Below are 15,239 nucleotides of genomic sequence, written 5' to 3' on the forward strand. Positions count from 1 at the left end.
TTGGAACACCCACTTGCTTGGACCAGCAGCCTGAACCACTCTACCATTCCTGGGCATGGATCACGGTGCAGCAGGGCTTTCTCTGCCCCATGCCCAGGCAGATCTCCAGGCATTTGAAGCACCCCCTCACCTAGATCAGCAGCCTGACCCATCCTTCCCTTCCTGTGTGGTGATCTTGGTATAGGGTGGGGTGTCCCTCTCTGCTCCACATCCAGGCAGATCTCCAGGCATTTGAAACATCTGCTTGACTGCATCAGCAGCCTGAGTCGCTCCAACCCTTCAGTGCAGAGATCTTGCTGCAGGGGCCCTCTGTGCTCCATGTCCAGGCAGATCCTCAGGCATCTGGATCACCTACTCTCATGGGGTTTAGGCTGCCCCCATCCCCATGCAGAGACCTTGGTGCTGAGGAGGTTTCTCAGCTCCAAGCATAGGTACACCTCTAGGCATTTAGTGGCCACCCACTGGATTCTCCCTCAGTGCTGGTGCTTGTGCCTGCCATCAGGAGACCTGATGTAGGTGGACCTGCCCAGTCTGGCCCTGTCTTTTGTGGCCCCTGCCCTCCCTGGGGTTGAGTAGGGGGCTCAGACCACTGTGCATTCCATGAGTCAGCCCAGAGGCAACAGAGATCTTCTGTCAGAAAACAAGAATAAAGTATATCCCCAGCCATATTGGCCATAGCAGGCTCATATCTATAAGTGCCGTATATTGGCTTATAGGTTAAATGGCATAGCCCAATACAAAACCTGCCAAAAGAAATATGTAGGGCTATAGAAGCAAAGCCAAAAGACCCTACCCAGCATTCTCTACAGTCACTCCCCCTAGGAGGGGGGAAAAGGAAAAGGAAGGAAAAAAATAATACTCTAGGGAAAGAAAGAAAAAGAAAAAAAAATCCTATCTGCACAAAAATAATTACAAAAATTAGAAGTACCAGTATCTGCAGATGAGAAGAAGCCAGTGCAAGAATTCGGGCATCATGAAAACTCTGAATGTAGTAACACCACCAAAGAATCACACTATCTATCTCTCCAGCAATGATTCCAAACCAAATGGAAACTCAGAAATGACAGATAAACGATTCAAAGCATAGATTGCAAGAAAGATCAATGAGATACAAGACAAGTTTGAAAATCAACACAAAGAAACTTCCAAAGCAATCCAGCAAAGGAAAGAAGAGATAAACATGTGAAAAATCAATCAGAGCTTCTGGAATAGAAAAACTAAAGGAATTTTGAAATACAATGTAAAGCTTTATCAATAGAAAGGACTAAGCAGAAGAAAGAATTTCAGACCTTGAAGACCAGTCTTTTGAACTAACTCAGCCAGACAAAAATACAGAGAATTTTTTTAAAACAAAATCTTTGAGAGAGAAGGAGAAAAAGCAAATAACCTTGAAAACATATTTGAGAAAATAATTGAAGAAAATTTTCCTAATCTTGCTAAAGAGGTAGACATCTAGATACAAGAAATCCAGAGAAGACTTATGAGATGCAACACAAAATGAACATCGCTAAGGCATATAGTCACCAGGTTAATGCTAAAGGAAAAAATCTGAAAGGCAACTACAGATAAAGGTCAGATCACATGGAAAAAGAACCCCAGCAGGATAACAGTTGACTTCTCAACAGAAACCTTGCAAGTCAGGAGAGATGGGAGGCCTATTTTTAGCTTTCTAAAGAAAAGAAATTCCAATCAAGAATTTTTGATTCTTGGAGAAATAAAAGTGTATCCAGACAAGCAAGCACTAAGGGAATTTGTTACCACTAGACTAGTCTAACAAGAGATCCCTAAGGGAGTTCTAAATATAAAAAGAAAAGAAATCTGCTACCACAAAAACACACTTAGTGCATAGCTTGCAGACCCTATAAAGAAACCACACAACAGAAACTACAAAGCGATCAGTTAATAACTTTATAAGACCAAAACCTCACATATCAACATTAACCTTGAAAGTAAACGATCTAAACACCTAATTCAAAAGGCACAGAGTGGCAAGTTGGCTAAAAAAACATGACCTGTTCATCTGCTGTCTTCAGGACAGCCATCTCACAAGTACTGACACCCCACAGGCTCAAAGTAAGGGTTGAAGAAAGCTCTATCATGCAAAAAGAAAAAAAAATTACAAGGGGTCTATTCTTATATCAGATAAAACAGCCTTTAAAGCGACCACATTAAAAAAGGACAGTGAGATCAGGGACCCATAATGATAAATGGTTACATTTAACAAGAACACATAACTATTCCAAATATATATGTACCCAACATTGGAGCATTCACATTTTTTTTTAAATACAAAGAGGTGGTTCTTTGAAAAGATAAATAAAATTGGTAGACTATTAGTGAGATTAACCAAGAAAAGAAGAGAGAAGACTCAAATAAACTCAATTAAAAATGAAAGAAGAGATATTACTACTGATACCACCAAAATACAAAAGATTATTCAAGGCTACCATGAACACCTTTATGTACATAAACTACAAAACCTAGAGGAGATGGATAAACTCCTGGAAGTATACAACCATCCTAGATCAAACCAGGAATACGTGGAAAGTTGGAAGAGACCAACAATAAGCAGCAAAATTGAAATTGTAATTGAAAAATTGCCAACAAAAGAAGTCTAGGACCAGACGGATTCACAGTTAAATTCTATCAGACATTCAAAGAAGAATTAGTACCAATCCTATTGACACTATTCCACAGGGTAGAGAAAACCAGGGAAGGACATAACAAAAAAGGAAAACTACAGACCCATATCTCTGAAGAACATAGATGCAAAAATCCTCAACAAAATAGTAGTTAACTGAATCCAACAGCATATCAAAAAGAAAATCCACCACGATCAATTGGGTTTCATAACCGTGATGCAGTAATGGTTTAACATCTGCAAGTCAATAAATATAATATGCCACATAAGCAGAATTAAAAACAAAAATCACATGATCATCCCAATACATGCAGAAAAAGAATCTGACAAAATCTAGCCTCCCTTTATGATTAAAACCCTCAGCAAAATCAGCATAGAAGGGACATACCTTAAGGTAATAAAAGACATCTGTGGCAAACCCACAACCAACACTATACTGAACAGGGAAATGTTGAAAACATTCCCCCTGAGAACTGGAACAAGACAAGGATGCTCACTTTCACCACTTCTATTCAACATATTACTGGAAGACTCAGCCAGAGCAATCAGACAAGAGAATGAAATAAAGAGTATCTAAATTAGTAAAGAGGAAGTCAAACTGTCGCTGTTTGCTGATGATATGTTTGTATACCCAGAAAACATTAATGACTCATCCATAAAGCTTCTAGAACTGGTAAATGAATTCAGCAAAGTTTTAGGATACAAAATTAATGTACACGGAACAGTAGCTCTGCTATACCCCATTAACAACCAAGCTGAGAATCAAATCAAGAACTTGACCCCTTTTATAATAGCTGCAAATAAAAACCCACCAAAAAACAAAAACAAAAAAGCTTAGGAATATACCTAACCAAGGAGGTGAAAGACCTCTAGAAAGAATACTACAAAACACTGCTGAAAGAAATCATAGACAATACAAACAAATGGAAACACATCCTATGCTCATGGATGAATAGAATTAATGTTGTGAAAAGGACCATACAGTACTGTGAAAATAAATCTACAAACTAAATGCAATTCCCATCAAAATACCACCATCATTTTTCACAGAACTAGAAAAAAAATCCTAAAATTTATATGGAACCAAAAAAGATCCTGCATAGCCAAAACAAGACTAAACAAAAAGAAAAAAACCTAGAGGCATCACATTACCAGACTTCAGACTCTACTATAAGGCCATAGTCACCAAAACAGCGTAGTACTGGGATAAAAACAGGCACATAGACCAATGGAACAGAATAGAGAACCCAGAAATAAAGCCAAACACAGCCAACTAATCTTTGACAAAGCAAACAAAAACATAAAGTGGGGAAAGGACACCCTATTCAAGAAATGATGCTCGGATAGTTGGCAAGCCACATATAGAAGAATAAAACTGGATCCTCATCTCTCACCTTATACAATAATCAACTCAAGCTGGATCAAAGACTTAAATCTAAGACCTGAAACCATAAAAATTCTAGAAGATAACATCAAAAAAACCCTTCTAGACATTGGCTTAGGTAAAGACTTCATGACCAAGAACACAAAAGCAAATGCAACAAAAACAAAGATAAATAGGTGGCACTTAATTAAACTAAAAAGCTCCTGCACAGCAAAAGTGTCAGCAGAGTTAACAGACAACCCAAAGAATGGGAGAAAAATATTCACAATCTATACATCCAACGAAGGACTAATTTCCAGAATCGACAAAGAACTCAAATAAATTAGCAAGAAACAAAACCGAAGGGTCCTACCAAATAGTGGGCTAAGGGCATGAATAAATACTTCCCAAAAAAAGATATATAAATGGCCAAGAAGCATATGGAAAAATGTCCAACATCACTAATTATAAGGGAAATGCAAATCAAAACTATAATGCGATACCACCTCACTCCTGCAAGAATGGCCATAATCAAAAAATAAAAAAATAGTAGATATTGGTGTGGGTGTGGTGAAAAGGAACACTTTTACACTGTTTGTGGCAAAGTAAACTAGTATAACCACTATAGCAAATGGTGTGGAGATTCCTTAAAGAACCAAAAGTAATTCTACCATTTGATCCAGCAATCCCACTACTGGGTATCTATTTACCCAGAGGAAAAGAAGTCATTATATGAAAAAGATACTTGCACATGCATGTTTATAGTAGCACAATTTGCAATTGCAAAAATATGGAACCAGCCCTAATGCCCATCAATCAAAGCATGGATAAAGAAAATGTGACACACACACACACACACAAACACACACACACACCATGAAATACTATTCAGCCATAAAAAAGAAACAAAATAATGGCATTCACGGCAAGATGGATGGAATTAGAGACTATTATTTTAAGTGACGTAACTCAGGAATGGAAAACCAAACATTATATGTTCTCACTCATAATTGGGAGCTAAGCTCTGAGGACGTGAAGGCATAAGAATGACACAGTGGACTTTGGGGACTTCGGGGAAAGGAGAGGAGAGGGTAAGAGATAAAAGACTACACACTGGGTACAGTATACACTATGTGGGTGATGGGTGCATCAAAATCTCAGAAATCACCACTAAAGAACTTATTCATGCAACCAAACACCACCTGTTCCCCCAAAACTACTGAAATAAAAAATAGAAAATAAAAAACTTATAGACTTACGAAAAGACTTAGATAGCCACACAATAATAGTGGGAGACTTCAACACCCTGCTGACAGCATTAGACATATTATTGAGACAAGAAACTAACAAAGAAATTCTAAACTTGACACTTGACCAGTTGTACATAATAGACACCTACAGAATACTCCACCCATCAACTACATAATATATATTTCTCTCATCTGCACACAGAACATACTGCAAGGTTGACCACAGGCTTGGCCATAAAGCAGTCACAAAAAATTTAAAAAATCACACCAACTCTACTCGTGGACCACAGTGGAATAAAAATAGAAACCAATACCAAGAATATCTCTCAAAACTATACAAGTATCTGGAAATTAAACAACTTACTCCTGAATGACTTTTGGGTAAACAATGTAATTAAGATAGAAATTTTAAAAAAAACTTTGAAATAAATAAAAACAGAGATACAACAAACCAAAATCTCTGGGATGCAGCAAATGCAGTTTGGAAAGAAGAATAAGTGCCTACTTCAAAAAGCTAGAAAAATCTCAAATTAACAATCTAACATCACACCTAGAGACACTGGAAAAACAAGAACAAACTAACCCCAAAGCTAGCAAGGAAAATTAGTGAAACCAAAAGTTATTTTTTTTTTTTTTTGTAAAGATAAGCCAAACCACTAGACCAATAGCTAGATTAACAAAGAAAAAAGGAGAGAAGATCCAAATAAGCTCAAATGGAAACACAAAGGTGATAATACAACTGATCCCACGGACATACTAAAGATACTCAGAGAGTCCTATGAACATCTCTAAGCAGAGAGATTAAAAAATCTAAAGGAAATCAATAAATTCCTGGAAACACATACTCTCCCAAGATGGAATCAGGAATAAATTAAAACATTGAACAGATTAACATGGAGCTCCAAAATGGAATCAGTATTTAAAAACCTACCAGTGAAAAGTCTTGGACCAGATGGATTTATAGCCTAATTCTATCAGACATAGAAAGAAAATCTGGTACCAATTCTATTGCAACTATTTCAAGAAATCAATGAGGAGGTGCTCCACCCTAATTCTATAAAGCTGACATCACCCTGATACCAAAACCTGGAAAAGAAACAGCAACAACAACAACAAACTACAATATCCCTGATGAACATGGATGTAGATATGATCAACAAAATACTAGCAAACTGAATTCAACAGCATACCAAGAAGTTAATTTACCATGATCAAGTAGGCTTTATTCCTGGTATGCAAGGTCAGTTCAATATACATAAATCAATAAGTGTGATTCACTAAATAAAAAGAATTAAAAACAAAAACCATATGATCATCTCAATAGATATGGAAAAAACTCTCAATAAAATCCAGCATCCCATCATGATAAAAACCCTCAAGAAACGAGGCGTTGAAGAAACTTACCTCACCATCATAAGAGCCGTCAATGAAAAACCCACAGCCAACATCGTACGGAATGGGCAAAACCTGGAAGCATTCCCCTTGAGAACTGGAACAAGACAAGAATGCCTACTTCACCACTCCTATTCAACATAGCACTGGAAGTGCTAGCCAGTGCAATCAGGCAAGAGAAAGAAAGAAAAGGCATCCAAATAAGAAAAAGAAGTCAAGCTATCTCTCCTCATGGATGATATAATCCTATACCTAGAAAACCCTGAAGACTTTGTCAAAGATCTCCAGGAACTAATAAATGCCATCAATAAAGTTTCAGGATACAAAATCCATGTACAAAAATCAGTAGCATTTCTATACATCAATAACATTCAAGATGAAAACCAAATCAAGAATGCAATGTAATTTACAATAGCCACACAAAAAATAAAATACCTAGAAATGTAACTAATCAAGGAGATAAAATATCCATAACACTGCTGAAATAAATCATAGATGACACAAACAAATGGAAAAACATTACATTCCATGTTCATGAATTGGAAGAATCAGTATCATTAAAATGGACATCCTGCCCAAAGTGAAATACAGATGCAATGCTATTCCTATCAAACTACTAACGTTTTTTACAGCACTAGAAAAAAACTATCCTAAAATTGATATGGAACCAAAAAAAGGGCCTGAATAGCCAAAGCTACCCTAAGTAAAAAGAACAAAGCCAGAGGCATCATATTAGTCTACTTCAAACTATACTATAAAGCTACAGTAATTAAAACAGCATAATACTGGTACAAAAACAGACACATAGACCAATGAAACAGAAGAGAGAACCTGGAAATAAAGCCACACACCTACATCAATCTGTTATTAACAAAAATAAACAGTAAGAAAAGGACTCTCCTCTTTTAGGAGACACTCAATAAATGGTGCTGAGATAGCTGGCTAGGCATATACAAAAGAATGAAACTGGACCCTTACTTTTCACCATCTACAAAAATCAACACATGATGGATTAAAGATTTAAATGTAAGACCTCAAACTATGAGAATCCTAAAAGAAAACCTAGGAAACACCATTCTAGACATTGGCCTTGGGAAAGAGTTTAAGTCCTCAAAAGTAATTTCAATGAAAACAAAAGTTGACAAGTGGCACCCAATTAAACAAAATAACTTCTGCACACCAAGAGAAACTATTAACAGAATAAACAGACAACCTAAAGAATGAGAGAAAATACTTGCAGACTATGCATCTGACAAAGGTCTAACATCCTGAATCTATAAGGAACTTAATTCAACAAGCAAAAAAACAAAACAAAACAAAACAAATAATATCATGGAAAAATGGGTAAATGACATAAACAGACACTTCTCAAAAGAAAACATGTAAGTGGTTGAGAAACATATGAAAAAAAAGTGCTGTACAGCACTAATCATCAGAGGAACACAAATCAAAATCACAATGAGATGTTATTTCATACAAGTCAGAATGGCTATTATTGAAAAGTCAAGGCCAGGTGCAGTGGCTCATGCCTGTAAACCCAGCACTTTGGGAGGCAGAGGCAGGAGGGTCACCTGATTCCAGAAGTTCAAAACCACCCTGGGCAACATGATGAGACTTAATCTTTCCAATAAAAGAAAAAATATATAAAAATTGACCAAAAAAAATAGCCAGGTGTGGTGGCACATGCCTATAGTCCAAGCTACACAAGAAACTGAGACAGGAAAGTTGCTTGAGGCCAGTGGGGTCAAGGCTGTAGTAAGCAATGTTCATGCTGCTGCACTCAGCCTGGGTGACAGAGCAAGATCTATCTCAAAAAAGAAGAAAAAAAAAATGATCTAAAAACAATAGATTCTGGTGAGTCAGTAGAGAAAAGGGAGTGCTTATACATTGTTAGTGGGAATGTAAATTAGTTCAACCACGGTGAAAAGCAGTTTGGAGATTTCTCAAAGAACTTAAAACAGAACAAACATTTGACCCAGCAATCCCATTACTGAGTATGTATCCAAAAGAATACAATTATTTATACCAAAAAGACACATGCACTTATATGTTCATCACCACACTACTCACAATAGTAAAGTCATGAAATCAACCTAGGTGCCAATCGATGATGTACTGGATAAGGAAAATATGGTGCATATACATCATGGAATACTATGCAGACATAAAAAATGAAACCACATCCTTTGCAGCAACATGGATGCAACTGGAGGTTATTATCCTAAGTGAATTAATGCAGAAACAGGAAACCAAATACACGTATTCTCCCTTATCAGAAGGAGCTAAACATTGGGTACCCATGGACACAAATGTGGCAACAACAGAAATTGGGGACTATGAAAAGGGGGAGGGCAAGATGGACAGAAGGTTGAAAAACTAACTAGTGGGCACTATGCACAGTACCTGGGTAATGGGATCATTTGTACCCCAAACCTCAGCATCACTCAATATGTCCAGGTAAAAAACCTGCACATGTACCCACTTAATCTAAAATAAAAGTTGAAAAAACAAGAAAATGATTAGGGTCAGGAAAGGAATAAATACAATGAGAGCAGAGGGATATAACCTTGCTTTCAGCTGGATATCAGGGATAACTCCTAGGAGTAGATGGAATTTGAGCAAAGGATTTGAACCTGTGGAAATGGACACTGCTTTCCAGGTTGAGTGAACCTGAAGGACAATGGCACCTAACTGGAAATGCTGATATACAGTGAATGGCAAGCAGTTCCGTCCGGCCAAAACACCTGGGCTGGGTGAAGGGATGGGGAGAGATGTAGTCTGTCTATGTTAGATTGTGGGGAACTCTGGGTTCAAATTCAGGAAGCTTAAATTTTGGACCTAGAGTAACAGGAGATGGGACGGTTTTGAGACAGATGAATAAGATAATCAGAGTAGTGCTTTAGGAAGATCACTCTGTAGGGATCTGTAAAACAAATTAGAGATGTAGAAGACTAGAGGCATCAAAAGCAGTTTAGAAGCTATTACAGTAATCCAGATGATGACTAAGGATTGTGTGAATTAGGGTAGTGGCAGAGGTAGGTAAAGGAAATATGAAAGACCCAACATTGACAAAGCTCAAAAAAGGGAAAGACGATGACAAGCATTTGGGGCTTGAGATGAGATGATGGAGATGTCATGACACACAGAAGGAACACAGCCTGGAAAGCTTATTTCTTTTTTGATTGGGGTAAAGGATGAAAGGTGACTTTAGTTTGGCATGTGTTGAGTTTACCGTGCTGGTGGGAACATTTAGATGGAAAACTTCAGCAAAGAATTGAACGTTTGGAAGTGGCACTCGGGACTGATTTCAGAATTGAAGTTAAATTTGATGATCGTATTTATAGAGGGGCTAATGGAAGCCTTAAAAGTGAATGCCTTGTTATGAGAAAAGTTACAGAAGAAGGATTAAAGGACTGGCAGAGTTAAATATCTATGTTCAGGATGAGGGAAAAGAGGAAGGAGAACAAAGAGGTAGAAACACATCTGTATATTGTCTCTCGCTAGCCTGAGCACGAACACACACACACACACACACAATTTAGACTAAAATTCACACATAGTAAGATTACTGTATATTCAATTCCACATAGTTGGAAGAAAACAGAAGAGCAATAGTGTCTCAGTACCCAAAGAGGTGAGGATGATTGATAGTGTCAAACATGGATAGAAGAGAAATACACGAAGAGAAACAGCTGGTTTTGTGCATGAAGATGGTATGTTTACATGGGCACAAGCACATGCATGCCTGTGGGTGAATATCTGAGTGTTTTGAGGGGGAAGGTATTATATAAGTAGAGACTAGAAAAGAAATGAGATGAAGTTGTCAATCAGGAGACAGCAATAAAAAGAATCATCATATATCAGAACAAATGGATATCCAACAAAACGTTTTCTTGATTGTTATTTTGATTCCTTAAACCCTGAACTTGGATTCTGAACCTTGATTTGATTCTGTGTGGTGTGTTCAGCTAATCTTGCTTCATTTTAGGCCTCGAGTCTTTCAATAGGTGTGGAATTACTAGGTGACTTGCTTTGCTCCAGTTCTTCCTCATGTCAATGAGGGCCTTTAAGTAATTAGCCTCTTGATTATGAAATGCATTTTGAGCAGGAGCCTGGTCAGATTATTTAGTTTGTTCCAGCATATACTATACCGAATGGTGGAGATGGCACTTTATTACCCATCTGAATTATTCTTTTTAAATAGGATGGGCTGTGTACTGCTTACTTTTCTGGGTTTGGAATCCCCTTACCTAAATTTAGTCAAATACACAACTCACACTGAATGTGGAGAGGAACTAATTTGGGACAAGAAACCAAGGCAAAGAATCTTAATTAGCAACAAATAGGATAATGGACTTAATTCTTAATAGTGTCTCATCATTTTTCTCCATTATATTGCATTTGATTTCACTTCTATTTCAGGCTCTCATTTCCTTAAAGTTTAGTTAACATTACACTCTCAGAACCCAATCCCAGTGAGGAATGGCTCAGGGGATGTAACTCCAGTCAATATTTAAATGCCACTCCTCCAAAGACGATGAGACAGGCAAAGAGGATGAGATGATTTGGCCTATGTGTTGGTCATGCGCACTTTATTCCCGTAATTATCATTTTTCATTTAACAGTTATTGAATGAGGCACACTCCTCTGTGACTGCAAGAGTCCTCCCTTCCTCCCAATTTTCCTCCCTCCCTTTCCCTTCCCTCCCTCTCCTCACCTTGCCTGCCTTCCTGCCTTCCTTCTTTAATTATAAAACAACATGTTAAAGATTCTGGTCCTGAAATCTCATTCGAGTTTATAAAAAAACTAAATTCAAAGAATCTTGATTTTTTTCCCTCTTCAGGGACTTTGTCATGAATTCTTAGCTGATTTCCCTTGTGGCATACCCAGGTCACATGAGAGAGAGAGAGAGAGTGTGTGTGTGTGTGTAAGGGATGGAAACGGGCCTGTCTTTATGGAACAGGTACAGTATTTCACAGACGGCTGGCTAGTAATGGAATTCTTCTATCAAAAGCTTCTTTTCTGGATCCTTAACTGATTAGCAGATGCAAATTCTACACTGAATGCTGATAAGACCAAACCACACATATTTGTGTATCTGTGCACACACACACACTATTTTTATTAAAATGCAGACACATCTATATTACTGCTACATTCACGTCTACATAGTAGAATCTCCTTCTTCTTGCAGCTTCAAAAGATAGCCAGGCAGGAATTATTTTATAGAATGGAAGTAATTTCTATGGGGCCAAACAATAATAAGGAAATTGGAAGTCAAGGGCTATCATCCGAATGGAGCTGGAGAAGAAGCTCCATCAACCATGGAAGGAAATTATGATCACTCCTGTCTTCCTGCTCCTTTGTGTATCCAGGTGTCCTCTATCAAGAGCACGTGTTTCCCTAGGCCTAGAATGGGCCTTTCTTACATCACTGTGGCCCACTCCATTCTCCAACAGAACTCTTAGCAGCTTAAACTTCAATAATGATTCTCTAATAATTTGGTTGTGTGGCTATTTCCACCACCTCCTGCCCACCTTGGAAAGGTGTATTTCCAGAGGTTAGGTCCTGGCAGCAACTTCCATGGACCCTCTGTGCTCAGAGGTGAGGGCTGAGTCAGCACTTTCCTGGCTGGACAGTTCCTCGCCCAAGCCTCTGACTTCGCCTTCCCTGGCCTTCCACTCCCTTCCTCTGGTAAGGCTCTGGCATCAGATGGAAGGACCCCAGTGGCTACAGAGGCTGGTGAATGAACAGTGAGCCTGCTGCAGAGCCTTCATTTCTCATTGTCTCTTCATCCAGACCAATTAGCCCTTCCACTACCCCATAGTGAAAAAAAGAAATGATGCATGTGAACTTGGCATTATGGGGAGGCCCCTGAGGTATAGATATTAAGTACATATGAGATTTCCTCTTTTATCATTGTCATGTATTTTTCACAGACATTCATCTCAGACTTCCCAGAAGACAGACCCACCCCAATTTTCCTGTCCCTTCTTGTTTCAGTCACTGCTCTCTTACCTTGTCTTCCTTCTCTTCCCAGGATGAAGGGGAGAATTGGAGTCTTGCACAATGAAAGGACAACATTGCTGCCAAAAGAACCATCGTGACTGTAGGCATATTTTCCACCCCCATCCTGCAGGTTTTCTGCCTCCTGTTGGCCCCTGACTAATTTTGCTCCTGGGCAGTCTGAGGTGGAACATAATTTGTATAAAACAAATTATGCTCAACCTCACTTATAATCAGGGAAATGTGAGTCAAAACCACAATGAAATATCACCTCATACTATTTAGGATGGCTGTTATCAAGTAGACAAGAAAGAAGTGTTGGTGAGGGTAAGGAGAAAATACAATCGTGGCAAACTGTTGGTGGGAATGTAAGTTGGTAAAGCCATTATAAAAGGCACTATGAAGGAATTTCAAAAAATTAAAAATAAAACTGCCAAATGTTCCATCAATTGGTCTTCTGGACACATAATCAAAGGAAATGAAGTCAGTATCTCAAATAGATATTTGCACCCCATATTCGTTGCATCATTTTTTGTAATAGCCAAGATATGTGAGCAATCGAAGTGTCCATCAACAAATGAATGGATAAGGAATCATGGTACATATATACAGTGGAATATTATTCAGACATAAAAAGGAAGGAAATCCTGTCATTTCTGAAGACATTAATGAACCCAGAGGACATCATACTAAGTGAAATAAGCTAGAAACAGGAAGACAAAAACCACACGATCTCACTTACATGTGGAATTTTAAAAAGTCAAACTCATAGAAGCAGAGAGTAGAATAGTGGTTGTCAGGGGCTTGGGATAATTGAGGAGATGTTGGTTAAAGGGTACAAACTTTAAGTTATAAGATGAACAAGTTCTGGCACTCTACTGTACAGTATGGGTGATGACAGATGTGTAATTAATTTGATGGTGGCATTCATTACACAATGTATATGTATATCAAATCATCACATTGTACACCTTGGATAAAATCTACCTTTATTTATCAATTAAATATTTCAAAAATTTTTTAAAAATGGAAGGCCAAATGGGCCAAATGGAGAAACTTCTTTGTGTAGAGCTGATGTCCAAGCTAGAATTTCTAAACTTTTTCTGTAACCTAGAGTCTCTTTTATACTTTTGACTTACCCATCATTCATAACAGATCTCAGGAATGCTCATCACGCTGCCTATTGCTAAAAACTCAAATAAGTTATTGTTATATGAACAACCCAAGTTAATGCAGTCATTAAAGGAAATACAGAGTCTTGACTGAAAGAGGTCATTTCTATTTTTCGTTGTGATACTCAGATCATAACCCGTCACATGTTTTAGGGAGAATGAAAATAGGCTGGAGTTCCTTCAGCAAACAGCATGCTGTGGAATAAAACGTTCTACATGAGAATACTTAAACAAATTGGAGTGCCTGGTGCCACCATGTAAATTGTGAGGTGTCATACAGGCTGGTCTTTAGATTAGAGATTGGACTTAGTCTCTGTAGTCCTATGAGTAGAGCAGGTCGGGGTGGGGCTGGGCAGGGAGGAAGATCATCTTAAAGTGATAGACTTAGGCTCAGTGTGAGGAAGGATTTCTAAGAGTTGGAGCTGCTCAGAGGTGAAATATCAAGAGAGTGCCCTTCAGGAGCAGTGTCTGAAGACAGACCACATGGCCAATAGGGAGAGATAAGAAAGCTGGGTGGCCTTTAGCGCTTTGCTTCCAGTCCTGGGAATCTCACTGAGATATCTAGTGACCACTCAACCCAAAGAACAGACACATGTCTGCCGTGTCTCTCTGGGCTCATCCTGCTTATTGCAAGTGAGGCCCAAAGCTGGGGCTGTTATTCCCTGATGTTTCAGGTCCACATGCAACTTATTCTCAGATCTTTTCTGAACAAAACAGAGAGACTGTTTGCCAGATAGCTGGACCAGAATGAGGGGAAAGAAGATAAGGCCCAACCGAGAAGTCAGAAAAGCTTCACTTTTCATTAGCTCCACATTCCAAAGTGAGAAATCAATGTGCTTAGCTGCAATTTGAAGCAATTAGTCTTTGTTCTCACACATTCTCAAAGAATGACTTAAAGAAGCCCAAATAAATATTTTCAGAAAAGAGAGTAAATTCATATTACTTAACCCAAGGAATGCAAACAAGTGTAATTAAAGTGAATACCCATAAATACAGTAAATACATTAGTTAGGAAATGAATTAATTAGTGTTTAATTACTATCAATTACTAAAATCACTACAGAATTACTTGTAGAATGGATTGAATCTCTTGCTCCTATTAATAATTTCCATTGCTAATTGTATGCACTTGTATTTTCTTTTCTTTGGGTGCATCTTAGCAGAGCTAATAGGAGGAAGCAACAGCACAGTGAACAATGACAGGGACATTTTTTTTCTTTGTTCAGTAAAAAACAAAAGTGGCTTGAAATATATCTGCCTGGTTGTCAAAAGCCAATGCAGGTAAGGAAGAGACGCAGGAAGGAAGGCGGTCCTCGTGACACAGGGTGACCCTTGCCATTCCCTGCTGAGGGGAAGCAGCTGATGTTTGTGGCAGAGTCGTAAGGTGAGGGGTGTGTGTGTGTGTGTGTGTAGGG

General features: G+C 38.3%; 2 long non-coding RNA genes across 2 annotated transcripts in view; both read left to right on the forward strand.

The window, feature by feature from the left end:
• LOC126935006 (uncharacterized) overlaps positions 1–14,747 on the forward strand; it is a 33,421-nt gene extending 18,674 nt beyond the window's left edge. The window contains exons 2-3 of the long non-coding RNA XR_007719191.1: positions 11,841–12,021; positions 12,687–14,747. This is a non-coding gene — a long non-coding RNA (uncharacterized LOC126935006). The remainder of the gene's footprint in view (positions 1–11,840; positions 12,022–12,686) is intronic.
• LOC126935005 (uncharacterized) overlaps positions 1–15,239 on the forward strand; it is a 66,244-nt gene that overhangs the window by 31,587 nt on the left and 19,418 nt on the right. The window lies entirely within an intron of this gene.

The sequence above is a fragment of the Macaca thibetana genome, chromosome 14 (genome assembly GCF_024542745.1).
Source record: "Macaca thibetana thibetana isolate TM-01 chromosome 14, ASM2454274v1, whole genome shotgun sequence".
NCBI classification, from domain to species: Eukaryota; Metazoa; Chordata; class Mammalia; order Primates; family Cercopithecidae; genus Macaca; species Macaca thibetana.